Raw genomic sequence first — 17,111 nt, forward strand, 5'->3', positions numbered from 1 at the left:
AAAAGGGTGAAAACCTCTACCAGGATCTGGTGAAGGTACTATTACGCTTCAGAAAGCACCCTATAGTTCTGCTAGCCGACTTTGAGAAAGCATTCCTTGAAATCTCAATCGCAGAGAAGGATAGAGATGCCTTTCGATTCCTCTGGTTTAGAGAAAAAAAAAGCTCTGCGTTTCTCCGAAGAGAAGATTCAAGAGTGGCGGATGACGCGAGAGCCATTCGGAGCAGCATGTAGCCCCTTCCTACTGACGGCAACTATACTACATCACCTAAAGAGTATGCCTTCAAGCAATTAAAGCCAGTACCACGAAACTTCTCAGCGAGTTACTCTACGTAGATGATTCAGGGGTTGGAGCAGTGTCAGATGACGAAGCACTTCAAATCTGCCGCGAAGCCAAAGAGATTATGCCGGAGGCAGGAATGACGCTAAGCAAATGGACGACCAGCTCAGATGGCCTGATTACGCAGTGGAACAGCACGAAGGAACAGTCGGCAGGCAAAAAACTGGCTGTCCTCTTCGAGACAAGCATTAAGGAACCTGGAATCACATTGAATCCGTACACGGATACTTTTGTAGCGTTAGCTACACTGGCCTAGCCAAGCACGTTTCGCGCGGCACATCAAGAGCCGTGCTGCGCATGCGCAAGGATCAGTGATGTCACACGGCTTGCGCACCGGAGCCATCGGAGCCGGCACCTCTCGCGCACTCCACCGCCGCCGCGCGCGACTCACCGCCGCCGGTCTGCGCATTCCAGAGGAGTGACGTCGTAGCCGTGGTAGACGCACTGGCGCCGGCGCGCGCTCGCTGTGCAGTCGCCGTCTGACACTGCGCTGGAGCCGCTGCGCTTCTGACTAGCGTTTGCCAGTGTGGTATAGCCATGGAGAAGGAGAGCGCAAATGCTGCTCAACAGCGCAGAAGAACGGAGAAGCTTGACTCATCGGATCCCGAAGTAGTTGCCTCGCAATTAGCGGTTGAGCATAGGAGGAATGAACAGAAGAAGGCTAAACGTGCTGCGGAGACACTGGAGCAAAGGGACGAACGTCTAGCAAAGCGGCGTCGCCAGGAGGCTGAGCGACGTGCCCGACCACCCCTGCAGCAAGAACAAAACGCCGTCGATGACGACGACAGACAACTCCAAATACTTTGTTGGGGCCATAGAAACGGCAGCGTGTTACTTCACGGATCACCGAGCCGTCTTTGTGGCAATAGAGAAGCAACGTGACGTTGAGCAAAAATAAATATACATGTGCCACATAATACGTATACCGCGTGTGTGTCATCGGAGCAGCAGTAAGCATGACAATCAAGCTAATCCTTGACAGTCTAGACAACCAGGAAAGCTAAGAATAATCAGCTGAACCTTTGCTAACGCTACGTATATCCTGGCATAGCCGAGCTAAGCCACTGCAACTTTTTTTTTCTTTGAGGGGCCTTCTCGAATTCATGAAAGAAAAAGATGATACAAAGCGGCTCGTTCTTCAAGCTGCTTCACAGATATTCGACCCAATGGAATTTGTTGCGCCATTCCCCATTGTCATCAAGAACTTCTTCCAGAAATTGGGGACACGTGGAATAGGCTGGGATGAACAGCTACCTCAAGATCTGGAAGAAGAATGGCATGAATGGGTGCACCAACTACAAGTTTTGAATATTTTCATGCCAGGTTATCTTGGCAGCGGTACCAAATCGCCCCGTATTTTGCGACACAAGCCTTCCGGTATACGGCGCAGCGCTCTATATCCCACCGAGCTGCTCAGCGAGGCCCGAGTGGTTGATCGCAAAATCGCGTGTGGCACCTATCAAGACAACGACACTCCCACGGCTGGAGCTTCTAGGAGCCTTGATCGGAGAAAGGCTACTGAATTACGTCTCACTGACTTTCGATCCACTGTACAATATGGTCGGATTCCACAATTACGTAGTCATGGATAAAAGGTGACGGAACGAAGTGGAAGCAATTTGTGTCGAACAGAGTGAAAGAGATCAGGGAAAACCGATCCTTCTATGTGGAAGTATAGTCCAGGACAGGCGAATCCCGCTGAACTACTGACACGTGGAGTTTCAATGAATAAGTTACTGTACAACCGTACGTGGCTGCATGGACCAGACTGGCTAGGCGAGTCAGAAGATAGATGGCCACTACAACCCCCAGAACCTATCGGCGCCGACGATAGGATAATCTGTGAAATCACTGCCGTTCACATTGCGATCTCCAGTGTGCCGACGTCGACCTCGATTGTGGACATTGAAAGCTACAGCAGAGTCGAAAACCTGCTCAGGGTCACGGCATGTATATTCAGATTAATCAAACACTGCCGATTCAAAATTAGAGCGCACACTGGTTTTCTAGTAGACGAAGAGGTCACTGAATCAGAAAAATATTGGATCAGACATTTACAGCAGCATATAAGTCGATTTCGACAGGTACATCAGGAAAGGCAACCTCTCGCAACGAAGACCTCAACCCGTTCTTGGATGCCGACAACATCCAAGGGCGCCTGTTGCACCTTGACGCATTTGAGGAGGTAAAACACCCAGTCATCCTCCCGCATGATCATCACTTTTCTACGTTACCGACAATGCGAGCACACTGCGAAATACTACACGGAAGCGTGAGAGACACTCTGTCAGAGTGGCTAGAGCACTATTGGATCTGCCGGGCACGAACATTTGTGAAGGAATTTATACACGGCTGCTATATGTGCAGTCGTTTCAGACTGCTCCTATAGCACGTCATTGTGTAAGGCCGACGAACCCATTCGAAGTCACTGGAGTTGACTTCCCAGGACCACTATTTGTTATAACTCAAGCCGGAGAAACTAAATGTTACATAGCACTCCTCGCATGTGCCACATCACGAGCAGTGCACATGGAACTGGTTTCCAGCATGACCTCAGAAGCTTTTCTCATGTCTTTACGACGCGTTGTAGCACGAAGGGGTCTACCACGCGTGATTTATTCAGAAAACGCAAGAACATTTAAGACGTCAAAAGACTTAAAGAATCTCTTCAAGTTGCTTTCCCAAGAGGACGTAACGGCATACTTGAAACAGAAGAGTATCACTTGGAAGTTCATTCTTCCCAGCGCCCCATGGTGGGACGGCTGGTGGGAGCGTCTGGTCAGGACGATCAAGCTTCCACTCAGAGAGGTTCTCGGCAAAGCTCGACTTAACCTTGAAGAGCTTATGACTGCGGTTACGGAAGTCGAAGCGGTCGTGAACTCGAGGCCTCTCACCTACGTTGAGTCAGACAGCGGAGAACCTGGGGCATTAACACCAGCAGACCTCATCATAGGACGGAGACTAATGATGCTACCACAGGGCAGCAACGATGTGTCAGTGGACTTTAAGCACACAGAAGCTGTCTGACAACACGCCTACAGGAAACGCCTTACTGAGAACTTCTGGAAGAAGTGAACGAAAGAATATCTGCTGCAACTTCGATCAGCACACTTTTCCCATGGGAGACCCATCAACGAAATAAAGACAAAAGATATCATCATAGTCCACGACGAGCAATTACCTCGACAAATGTGCCCACTCGCAAGGCTTCTTGAAGTCGACAAGGGTGTTGATAGCCATGTCCGCTCTTGCAAGATTCAACAACAGCAAGGAGTTGTTACCTCCAGACCAATACAAAAACTTTATTTGCTCGAGCTGAAAGAGTGATTTGGCGGCCGGGAGTGCATTGAATTATTCCCAGCACAGTCTGGGATAGAAGAACAAGCGCCTCCTTCCTGGAGAGAGCCAGTGCTCACGAGCACGGGCAGCCAGACGCAACCAGAACGGCGAAGAATAAATAATATGCCTGGTGCTTTACACCTCGCTTCTTGTCAGTAAATCGTGCGCCATCTTAAACAATGGTATAGCGATGACGGCCTAATGACAATGGGGTGACGGTAATGAAGTAATGACGTTGTAACATCACAGCCAGACGACGATATGACGATAAAGGCATCACGACAATTGTCTGATGACGACAGAATGACTATGACAGTACGACGAGTGTATGACGACGACAATATGAAGACTACGCAATGACGGATATGGCATGACAACGGTATGATGACAACAAGATGACGACAAATGTGTGACGACAATGGCATGACGAATATTGCATCGCGAAAACTGTATAACTATGGCTGGAGGCCGATGCCACGACATGATTCGAATTACGAAACTGGAGTCATGGTGATGACACAACCACAATGAAATGTCGCTGACCGAATGACAACCGGTGCATGATACTGATTGTCTGACGAACACGCATTGGCGATGGCATGGCTTTCTCACGGTTGAGTTGCGACAGCATAATTACGAAAAAATCACGAAGACATAGTAAGGTCGATGGAACAAGGAAGGCCTACGATGAAGGGATGATGTTACTGAAGTGATCACGATGGTAACACGACAGCCTTACGATGACAGTATGACGATTATTGTATGATGAAGGCTGTGTGAGGATGATGGGGTGACGACGACGTTATTTTAAGGGTTATACGTCGAAGTTGCAATGAAGATGATGGAACGAAGGGGATGGCATCGCTCCGAATGTATGCTGATGAACGAAAATCAAAGACACTATATTGATGACCCAATGAAGATAATCGCATCACAAATGTATGACGATAATTGTCTACGGGATCAGTGGAACAATGGCGTCGCACCGAGTGTATCGCGAAGGCTAGGTATATGACGCCAGTGGAAACAACCGCGAGGGCACAGCCACGAAGGTATAACAAACGCTTGGCTACGACTGTATAACGATGACCCAATGATGATCGTATATTGGCAGCGATATCCACACAATGGGATGACGATCAGTGTATGGCTGCAATCGCGTGACAACGACTGTTTCACGGAGATGGTTAGACGACGATGGCCTGAAGACTGCGGCATGACGAGAGTCGGATAACGAAAATGGAGAACATTATGGCTGCTGCGGCATCGTAACGAAATTACGACAATGAGCGCATGACAACTGCTCTATTACCATGCTCCAATGATGGTAGGAGTATGAAAATGGTAGGATTACAATTTTTATGACGATGAGTGTATGACGACAACGTCGTCATAACGACTGTATAACGAAAGCTCTCAGTGGACACTGCAAAACCGTCGTGACTATAGGACACCAACCATTCCTTGTTCGTACAGGTGCTCACCAGATGCCTGTTCTTCTCGAACGCTGCTGCTTACCGGCCAGAACACGGCCTCTGCTGGGCCACTGCGTACAGAACTGTGCAGCCTTCGGCTGGAGTGGAAGATCTTCTCAAATCCATCGATGACCCTCGGCTACAGCAACTCGGCCATGTGCACCTACCCTACTGTGCACCGTAGCTGGTCACCTTAACTGGGCACCTCGTATGCAAGAAGACGTTCCACTCGAACCGAAGGCTGCGCAGCTAAATGCGCAGCGTCCTAACAGAGGTCGTAGTCCGGGCAGTAGGCACCAGCGTTCATTAAGAAGAGCCATCCGGTGAGCGCACCCAAAGTAGCTGCCAGGCCTTTTATAACCGGAAGACAGGGATATCACAATGATTCGCTGACGTTAAGTTTCCCAGGGAAGGTGGGCTATGTTTACGCGACTTAGTTCAAGTTGATGCGCGATGCAGCACGAAGGTCAATTCACTCGCTGCGGCTGCAGCGCTTCCTCACTCCAGCGTTTTGACAGCCAGTTCCCGCGGTCATCGAGTGAGTTGTCTTCATGTTTGCTGGTGCACGCGTGACACCGTGCTTGCTAATTAAGTTAGTATGCCCATGTTCACAAGATTATACGGTCCATAAAGCTACTATCATTACTTCGTACAACTGTCCACTAATTTGCTATCGCAATCAACGATTCACTGCGAAATTTTTAAATACTAAATTCATTACGAGCACTGGCATCTTTGTCGTTGTGCACTAGCCGTTGCAGCGTAAGTATATTTAAATTCGTTCCATCTCGAAACTTTACACAATAAAGTAAATGTAATTCTGTGCTCGTGACAATACCTAAGCACTGCTCGCACAAGGTTTCCTGAACGAAATAAATTCTGGAACATTTTTTCCTTGATTTCCGCCAGACATTTCAGCACCGAATGATAGTTTCTGTGCTTTTAAACTTTGCGTATATATAATTGTTGCTGATCAAAAAATGATGCGTGTTTGTTTTGGTAAACGTGATAAATAAATTCATATGATAAAGAGCCACACTACAGTTTGATCACACAAAAAGCAAAAGCGTAATCGGTTCTGACTTTTTCTACTCGGGACAATATAAGCATGTTTACTTCGGCAAAGCGCGTAAGCAAAAATTCAAAAGGTTTCCAGAGAAACATCTATTATATGTCATGCTGAAAGTACGCCACCGTGTAGGAAGACTTCTCAAGCAGCATGCCTTAATGTTTGCTTGGTGACATTTTATATTTTCGGTCCTCTGAGATGAACTTAAGGATTCAAAACAGTCATTAGGCACTGACGCACGCAGGAGTCATACCAGACACCATTATTGAAAGATCACAAAGTTCTGGGTAACGGTTCTTATAATTCCAATAAGATGCATCAAAATAAAAAAGTGCGTTTTTTCTAATCCTTGGCTTTGTGTTAAGCACGCGCAGTAAGCATGAATGTCCGGCGGCTCTAAGTTCATTGCTCAAGAAAGCAATTCTGCATGGACTTCCTTCGCCCTAAAAAGTGACTGTAAGCTGCCTTGAGATTGGCCCGGAGCAGTGGTCTTCATGAAACAGAACCAATGCCCGTCGCGCCTCAAATTCCTGTTCGTCGCTTTGCTTAGTATTCGCTTTGCTTAGTTAGTCGCTTTGCTAAGCTTTGCTTAGTATTTTACCTTTCGTGTGTACACAGGGCTGCCTGTACGATTTCTCTGGAAGATCCAGCTCTAGCACATTGATTTCTGTTAGCGATATTTAATTAGTTTGACGGCCACCGTACAGACACTGCCGAATGACGAGCTCAGAATTGAACCATGCATTAGACAAACTTGCGTGACCCTTCCACCGCCACCTCCACCTGCCTTCCCCCCCCCCCCCCTGAAAAAGAAACATATGCACAATACTGGCCAGCACAGCCGTTTGTTGACAAAATCCGATTCAAGAGTTGAAGTTCATTAGCTTTATATGCTCCTTTCAAGTTAGAATTTAGTGCGCGATTATTATCTGTTTACACCCAACGTCAACTTTCAGTGGTACTGCAGTGAATGCTGCGTACTTGAAGCTCACTTAATTTTCTTACTGCGCCAAGTAGTCCCAATGTATGCTGGTGGTTGCAGTCGGAGTTGTGCGAGTGTGTTTAGCATGTAGCGTTTTCTTTGTGTTTTCAGATCAGTCAGCCAGGTTGATAAATACTACCTATGAATTAGAACCAATGTTAAGGGGACATATAGAATATTTATAAAATCTGAAGATGAATATGGCTTTGAATTACGAATGGCGCAATAAAGGAAGAAATAGTAGTGTCGCACACCTGACGTCTATGATGCGTTTCTTGCCACAGCAGTCGCCTCTGCCGCAGTGCAGCCAGTAGTAACATAGCCTCTGAGAACTTTAATTGTTAATCGGGGGGGGGGGGGGGGGGGCATCACTGATGAGTGGATTTGGGACTGTATCTATAGTAGAACTCTTGTCAGAAAAACATTACTTTGAGGTCGCCCCTGATTTTACGCTTCGCCGCGAACTATACAACTACCCAGGCATATACGAGCAAAGCCCTGCTCTAATGGTATATGTCAGGCGATGTCTTCTATAGGGGGTAAATATTGTAATTATTTACTGCTTCTCAACCCCAGGGCAGCACTACCGCGCTGCAGTGCGGCGCCATTTTCGTGCATGTATGCTTACAGAGGACGGGCCGGCCTCTCGCTTGGTTTGTCATGCACGTGTTTGCTGATTTGCGTGTTATCGAAGTTCACGGTATGGCCATGTAAAATATGTGACCCAGTGAATATGCGAAGATTGAGGCACGCGCCTAGCATGACAAATGCCTGGTGAAAGTGAGTAAATGTGGTGGCGACGACCCCTACCGTTGCACGACGACCAGCTTAAGAGCGACGTCGGCCTGTATCCCTATGTCAGCCAGGCAGGCATTGCCGTCTCCCTAATATACGAGACAAACCCCATGTCAAAACAACAGCTTAGGTACTGCAAGTCACTAGATTCTCATATTTACCTTACTAGCGGTATTCGTAAGCAGCCGAAACTGAGAGTCCTCGGCGATAGCAACGTGCTTGCTGCCGAAAGTGTAATGCAGTGTCCGAGATCACTGAGAGAGTGCGCACCAGGAACGCGATGGTGCGTCACTGTAGTCTTTTGTAGCGTTAGCTACACTGGCCTAGCCAAGCCCGTTTCGCGCGGCACATCAAGAGCCGTGCTGCGCATGCGCAAGGATCAGTGATGTCACACGGCTTGCGCACCGGAGCCATCGGAGCCGGCACCTCTCGCGCACTCCGCCGCCGCCGCGCGCGACTCACCGCCGCCGGTCTGCGCATTCCAGAGGAGTGACGTCGTAGCCGTGGTAGACGCACTGGCGCCGGCGCGCGCTCGCTCGCTGTGCAGTGCAGTCGCCGTCTGACACTGCGCTGGAGCCGCTGCGCTTCTGACTGGCGTTTGCCAGTGTGGTATTCGCAGTGCACACGAACTACAGGTGGCGCGCGAGGCGATCCATGATGGCGGACCGAGAGAGTATCAGAATAGGCGACTGCGGCGTCCGTGTGGTAGCTCGCCGGGCTTTTTGTCATCTTTCTCGTCGCACGCCGAGTGTATTCTTATTTTTTTCAGATTTTATTCTCATCGGCTGTGGAATGCCGCTGCATAACCAAAAGCGTGCATAACGAGAAGTTCGTTCATGCTTGTTATTTTATGACATGAATTTACTGGCGAAGAAGCGACGCTGTTGCACTGCATCAGAACCGACTCCGCGTGCACCCCAGCTTGGTTATTCAAGACTGGGCTTTGCGTTTCCCCACTGTGTGCCTTCTTTGGTGACATTGGCGACATCGAATATTTTCATTTGGCTATGGCCGCAGTTTGACACAGAAAGAAAAGAGATGGTCGACCGCCTGTAAAACAGCGGTCTTACGCACAGGACCTTTGAAGACGTCGTTTTCCCTGGAGGGCCCGCGGAAATTAGGAAGAGAGCGCAACGATTTCTGATAACCTTCCTGCGAGACACGGGGTTCATCGACACCTGGACCCGCCGTGGTTGCTCAGTGGCTATGGTGTTGGGCTGCTGAGCACGAGGTCGCGGGATCGAATCTCGGCCACGGCGGCCGCATTTCGATGGGGGCGAAATGCGAAAAACACCCGTGTACTTAGATTTAGGTGCACGTTAAAGAACCCCAGGTGGTCCAAATTTCCGGAGTCCCCCACTACGGCGTGCCTCACAATCAGAACTGGTTTTGGCACGTAAAACCCCATAATTTAATTTTTAAAAACGACACCTGGTGAGACACCCCTGATCTCAACTCAAAGGAGGATGAGGCGGAACAATTGCCGGCTATGTATGCCAGGCTAACCCTGCCTGCTTCAACATCAGCACCACCACCACCTACGGCGAATGATGCCCTTAACCTTACTGAAGGATGTACGCGACGTGAAGCGTATCTAGAACGAACGCTACAGCAAGATTGCAGCGCTTTCGGTTTAAGCCAGAAAAAGACCACCGATCTTGTTTTGAAATCAATCAAAAAAGGTCAGTGCAAGCAAATATGCCACAGAGCAAGCAATCGGCGCGAAGCTCCGAACCTAGTTACCCTGCGTCAGTTACGCTCGAAAACCAGATCCCAGCTGCTAAATGGCTCTACAAATAATCAACTGTTACGAGAGCGTTTGGGCAGCCTTATTTACAAATATTCGGCTGTCGCGGTAGCGTTCGGACGTCGATTAGCATTCTACTAACCGATGTTGCTCCAGAAGAAGTCCTCAGCGACGAAGTGTGCGCTACAAACTTTCATCGGCGGAGTCACAGGCTTGCCGATCCGGAGCTTCACCGCCGACTTCTTAGATACGTTTCCAGCGGAAACAAACGAAGGCTTATCTCATTCTTCGCCGCTCGGTTGGTGCACTGAGGCACGCAACACTTTTTTTTTCTTCCATGGCGTATGCAGAAGCTGTTAACAAAACAGAAACGCGCACGCGCATAGAGAGCCACACGGTAACACTGTGCCATCGAGTGTGCGGATACCCTTTGAAATATTTCTTTCGCTGGCCACTACGCGGCGCGACGGTCTGTGTGCATTGCGAATAGCCATGGAGAAGGAGAACGCAAATGCTGCTCAACAGCGCAGAAGAACGGAGAAGCTTGACTCATCGGATCCCGAAGTAGTTGCCTGGCAATTAGCGGTTGAGCGTAGGGGACAACCAGGAAAGCTAAAAATAATCAGCGGAACCTTTGCTAACGCTACGTATATCCTGGCATAGCCGAGCTAAGCCACTGCAACTTTTTTTGTGAATGCGTTGCAGCCAAAGCCCTCGGACCTTCGATAACAGCTTTCCTGCCTTCAGGCAGTTTCCTGTTCTTTCCTCCGGAATCCGACGAAACGTTACACTTACTAAATTTTCATCGCTGGTCGTATTGCGCGAGGGACATTTGCTGCATAAACGACGCTGTTGAACACGCTGCAGCCGAGTGGTGCCCCAAAACCCAGTGCTTCTAATGCTCTTCACTATAATAAGCCCACGGGGGGGGGGGGGGGGGTTGCATGGAAGAACGGATACACTCGCTTTGTACTGACATGGTTACTTCAAAGGCGATTCACAACACTTACTTGTCGGGAATATTTGATTCCTTCATAAGCAGGTCCTACGCTTTTGCTTGGTGAATTGGATTGTATGTTTAGTTGCCGAATCACTCGAATGAAACATGTTTTTCTTAGAACGTCTACATTTTTATTTATCAAAGAGTCCAAAGACAAACTGCACAAAATATGAAAAAACATACTGATAAACAACTAAAGTCTTATTACAAAGATTTTCACGAACATTACAACACATCTTGCAATATTACATAGACGTTTTCTTTAACATTCATCGCTAATGCAATGAGAAATATTTATTTACAATTTGCAATTTAAAAATGAGAGTATACAATGGAAAATCAAACAAAGAACAAACATGCGCAAAGTCGCACAGTATTGACTCTACGATTGAAGAGAAAGATGCACCACAACATTGGCCAGAAAACGCAATTCAAGCTCAGAACTCGTGTGCTTATATGCCGTAGGTTACTAGATGAGCTGCTGAGCATGAGGCTGGTAAAGTAATTTGTGCAAGAAACAATTTTTAATCCATATTATAAGACTGCAGCTCGTTTGATAATGTCCTATGAAGCGTATGGATGCTCCTGACTGAGAGAGCAGTATATTTAGAAATGTGTCGCATATTAAATGTGAAGACACACGTCCAGTTTTGGTTATAATATTTCACATAGTTATTCATGTATGACCTGCACTTCCTTTTTCTAAACGCGCATCTTGCCGTTGTTGTCCAGCACTATCTCCGCCCGGTGTCAACTCGGTAGAGTGGCGTATCATAGCTCCTATTCGGTTGGTTCCAAAGCTGATAGTATTTTGGCAGAAAGCTCGACTTCACTGTTGGCGTCCTCATGAAAGTAATTTGCTGCTGCCGTCGTGCTCGCTCACGCACTGTATTTCGTAGACAGCTATTGCAAGAGCGCACTGACACATGAATCTGAGTCTTTATTCCAGACATGCATACATAAATACATGGCTGAGGAGAATGGGAAAGAAGCCGCTCAGTCGCCGCTTGACAAAGCTCCCTTCCCCCGGTATACATCGGTACTCCGGTATGCACGGAAACAGAAATAGTACAGGCTAATGAAGTAGCATAAAATACACAAAATTGGAAAAAACACGGTGCACAATAAAATGGACAATACTACAAATACATTATATCTCCGGATACATTCAAAGCAAGTTGCGGTCAAAAAAAAAAAGAATTAAAGTTGCGGTGAAAATGCACAAATTAACTAAACAAGTTTCGAAGAGAGCTAAAGGAATGTTCGCCTATCGAGATGTGAGAAAAGCCAAGCTTGTTAAGCAGAGAAGGCCATGTATAGCTTAGGGTTTGAAAGCCGTAGTTAGTGCGTCGGTGATTGCACAGACCAATACTCGTGGTGCCTTGTAAGGTAGTAAAGAATGTGGTGTGGAGTTTAGCGACTTCACATAAGAACAAATTGCCGTGTTTAACCTGCGATTTGTAAAGCTGCAAAAGACGATACTGGTACATATTTTATAAGTTCATGATACGATAGGTTGTAAAGAGTGGTTCAGAGTGCGTTCTGTAAGGCACGTTAGCAATCGCTCTAAGCGCATTTTTCTGCATTATGATCAGTTTAATAATATTTGTCGGTGTTGTACTTCCCCATACCAATACGCATTATTTTAACCGTGATTCAAACTGTGCGTGGTACAACGTAAGCTTTGCTTTTTTCCGGCAATATATGCTGAAACTTTCTGAAAACTCTAACAATACGTGGAAGCTTACTTTGAAGATGTTCTATGTGACCATCTCAGAACATGAATTCATCAAAGTAGACTCCAAGCGTTCTGACGGTGTCAGTAATTTATATGGCATTTCCTCCTAAGGTAACAGTAGCTCTGACAGAAATAGCTTGATTTGTTGCTCTAAAAAATGTAGCTTTAGTTTTATTGGAGGTATAAGAAGGGAAAGACAATATTGGCCCGATGCACTAAATCATCTGCACTTGAACCCGACAAAAATAAGCTCGTGTCGTCTGCGTATATAATATATTGAACACTTGTGTCTGTTTCTATCAAATCATTATTATAGATAATGAACAGCAAAGGAACAAGCAGGATACCTTGTGGATCATCATGTTGATTACGATCCCGTAATACCGCGATCAACATATTGATTACGATCCCGCAAATAACTCGATATTAGAGTCAATGAAACACCTCGGATACCATAAGCTGGAAGTTTTAAAAGAACGGTTTTATGATTAATCCTTTCAAACGCTTTTGAAAAGTCTATAAATATTTCTAAAGTCATTAGTTCCTTTTCTATATTAGGAGGAATAAGTTCTCTCTGTTTGAGCAGCGCAACTTCCGTAGATGATCTTTCCCTGAAACCAAAAAAAAATTAAATTATGGGGTTTTACGTGCCAAAACCAGTTCTGATTATGAGGCACGCCGTAGTGGGGGACTCCGGAAATTTGGACCACCTGGGCCCTGAAACCAAACTGTGTACTGTTTATTAGCACCTATTTTTCGGCAAGTTTGGAGATACGCACATAAATAACTCGCTCTAATCCTTTAGAAAAAATCGGTAAAACGAATATGGGCCTATAATTACCCAGGATTTCTTTGGAACCACCATTATCGAGAACAATCACTTTCGCATTTTTCATTTCTGATGGAAAAGTACCGGTGCGGAAGAACAAGTTATGTATATATATATATATATATATATATATATATTGTGACGGAAGCGAGATGGAGGCGAAGGATGTATTTGCAAAATATATACAGAGGAGCCTAGGGCAAGGGACGTCCGATCCGGGCCAAGAGCTAGCGTCTTCATCGTCGTCTTTGTCGCGCTGCCAAGCATCGCGTTGAGCCATGTATGAATTGCTCCGTAACAATATATATATATATATATATATATATATATATACACATTATGACGTCTCTGTTGGCACGACGTTTATTCGGCCCGAGTACTTGGGAGCGAACGAGCAAAAGCACACACCCGATGATGATGATCCGTAACAATTGTAAAATGACGCCCGTGCAAATAGGGACGAAACTTCTGTACGGACCAAACAACAGCCAGGCACTCCTGCTCAGTTATTGTATAGTTCTTCTCGGCATCGGTGAGTACGCGGCTGGCGTATGCAGCTACTCTCTCGTGCGAAGAGTTGTCGCGTTGCAGAAGAATGGCACCGATGCCGTGGCCGCTAGCGTCTGTGTGCAAGAGAGTCGGTGCAGTCTCATCAAAATGGCAAAGCACAGGTTCAGACGTGAGGGCGCTCTTCAACATGTCAAAGGCTGCTTCACTATCTTGAGACCAGTGAAAGGGTACACCGGAAGCAAGTTGCTTGTGTAGTGGTGCAGCGATGGAGGCAAAGTTCCGTATAAAGCGACGGAAATAAGAAGCGAGTCCAAGGAAGCTTCGCAAGTCTTTAGGCCTTTCTAGGCGAGGGAAGCGAAGGACCGCAGCAATCTTGTCAGGGTCAGGACGTATGCCCTCCTTGCTCACGACATGCCCCAGGACCTTAATAGATCTGCTGGCGAAACGGCATTTCTTCGTCGGCAAGGCACGTCAGAACTTCATCTAAGCGTTGCAGATGCTGCGGAAATGTGGATGAAAAGACGACAATGTCATCCAGGTAGCAGAGGCAAGTTTTCCATTTCAGGCCACGCAGCACGGTATCAATCATGCGTTCAAAAGTCGCAGGTGCATTGCATAGCCCCAAAGGCATGACGTTGAATTCGTAAAGTCCATCAGGGGTGGCAAACGCTGTTTTTTCTTTATCGTCTTCGTGCAGGGGAATTTGCCAATAGCCGCAACGCAGATCGAGGCTTGAAAAGAATTCTGCACCTTGTAGTGAATCAAGGACGTCGTCAATGCTAGGCATAGGGTATACGTCCTTTCGAGTGATCTTATTGAGGGCCCGGTAATCGACACAAAAGCGCACGGAACCGTCTTTTTTTCGCACTAAAACAACCGGAGATGACCAAGGGCTAGCTGAGGGCCGGATGACCTTCTGTTGTAACATGTCCGCGACATTTTTTTCTATGATTTTCCGCTCGGCTAGGGACACGCGGTACGGGCGACGGCGCACTATCGACGCTTCGTCTGTCTGAATGCGATGCGCTGCAGCTGTGGTTTGGCCCAGAGTCGACGAATGGACATCAAAAGAATTTGCGTGTTTGTTCAACAAAGCAAGCAGCTGCTGCATCTGTGAAGGTGGCAAATCACTGCTGATGGCTGCAGTAAGGGCGGAGGGAGAAGCAGTAGCACAAGTAGAAGGGTCTTTGGAAGACATAGTCGTAAGGGGCACGATGCATACAGGCCCTGGTCGGCCGCGCAAGCTAATGTCGTGCTTTGCGGAAGGAGAATTTTCTCCGATGTCGCGTTGGTGGCGGTGACAAGCGCCGAGCCATTGTAAAATTGAACCACACCTGGTGCAAAAGCGATGCCTTTATGAAGGCAACGGGAAGAGAGCAAGACCAAGACGTCACCATGGTCGATATGGGTCGAAATAATGGTAATAATGCGCTGTCGGCCGGGAGGCAGTTCGGTATCTTCCGCAGCGATCAGGCTCAACGGCGTGTACCTGTCGTACCTGTGTGAGTAGTCGGTGTCCGTAAGATGGACGACGCGTTGGCCACAACAAATAGCCGCGGACGCAGAAGAGAGAAAATCCCACCCTAAAATAAGTTGATGAGCGCACGGGGAAAGCACAGTCAATTGTATATGGTGCAGGATATCATCGATCAGGACACGGGCAGTGCAAAGTGCGGAAGGTCGAACAGGGTCCCCCTGGGCTGCAACTAGCGTCGGTCCATCGTATGGCGTCGTGACTTTCCTTAGACGGGAACATAAGTCAGCGTGAATAACAGAAATTGTCGCACCTGTGTCCACCAAAGCATCGACGGGCACTCCTTGGACAAACACCAAGAGCATATTGGACGGGCACGCTGGAGGAATATCAGTCCTGGTGTCGTATGCAGTTTGTCCTCCAAAAACTGCATCGCTTAGTTTTCCGCACGAATGTTAGAGTTGAGGGAGACGGGCCGTAGTGGTGACGTGGAGCGGCGGAACGGCGAAGGGGAGCTGCGTCTGGCTGAACAGTAAGGGCTGCGGTCTTCAGTCGCTGCGGGCGGAGAAGTAGAGCGGGGCGGAAGTGAAGAGAGACGCCGGCTTTGGGAAGAGACTCCACCGGAAAAGTTGCGTTCAGAGATGTATCCCCGACGCTCGTCCTGCTGGCGCTTGCGGCAGAAACGTGAAATATGGCCGCAATAGCCGCAGTAATTGCACGTGGGACGTGACGGACGCCATGGCGGATAGTACAGGGGGCTGGGTGCTCCGGGAGTCAGTGCAGTCAAATGGGCTGATGAGAGCTCGGGCGGCTTCGACGAGATGTTTACTGGCGGCGCGGCAGCAACCGACGCGTACGTGGGTAGCGGCACCGTGGAGTTGACGTTGCCAGGAGGCGTGGCAGCAATCCGCGTACGTTGGTCGGGGACGAGGGACGGAGGGTTGCGCGCGCGTGGAGCAGGTCAAGGACGCCAGTTCATCCCTGATGATGTCACGCAAGGCTGCGCTAGAAGGCGCGCTGGGGCACACGGTCGGTGACGACAAGCCCAATGACTGTAATTCTTCGCGTATCATAGCTCGTATCATGACACGCAGATGTGGGTCCGCCGTAGAAGAATAGTCGCCAACGTCCGGCTGAAGGCGAACAGACTCAAGTTCGTCCAGGCGCTGACACGTTGTGACAATGTCAGCGATTGTAGCGGGGTTCTTGATGGCAAGAGCATTGAAGGCGACAGATCTAATGCCCTTCAGAATGTGGCGCACTTTGTCTGACTCTGGCATAGAAGAACTCACACGGCGGCAAAGCGCAAGAACATCCTCTATGTACGACGTGTAAGATTCGCCTGGCTGCTGTTGGCGAGTATCGAGGGTTTTCTTTGCGATGGTAGAACGAACGGACGGTGTACCAAATACTTGGCGCAGCTGCTGCTTGAAGGCAGCCCAGTCAGTAAAGTCTATCTCGTGGTTGAAGAACGATGTCTTCGCCACACCCGTCAGGTAGAAGGAGACGTGGCGGAGCTTGTTGGGTCACGCTAGTGGCTGCTTAGGATGTAAGGGGTGGCTGGTGGTGTCAGAACGGTAGCGGTAGAAGTCGAAGGTGGTGCGTCCTGAGACATGCTAGCGGACAGTGGGCGCAAACGGCGGCCTGAACGTAGCTCCAGGGGGTAGACTGAGCGGGCAGAGGACTGAGGATCGAAGAGCACCTCCACCACTTATGACGTCTCTGTTGGCACGACGTTTATTCGGCCCGAGTACTTGGGAGCGAACGAGCAAAAGCACACACCCGATGATGATGATGATCACACATAACTAGAA

Source organism: Dermacentor silvarum, chromosome 7 (genome assembly GCF_013339745.2).
Source record: "Dermacentor silvarum isolate Dsil-2018 chromosome 7, BIME_Dsil_1.4, whole genome shotgun sequence".
Lineage (NCBI taxonomy): Eukaryota > Metazoa > Arthropoda > Arachnida > Ixodida > Ixodidae > Dermacentor > Dermacentor silvarum.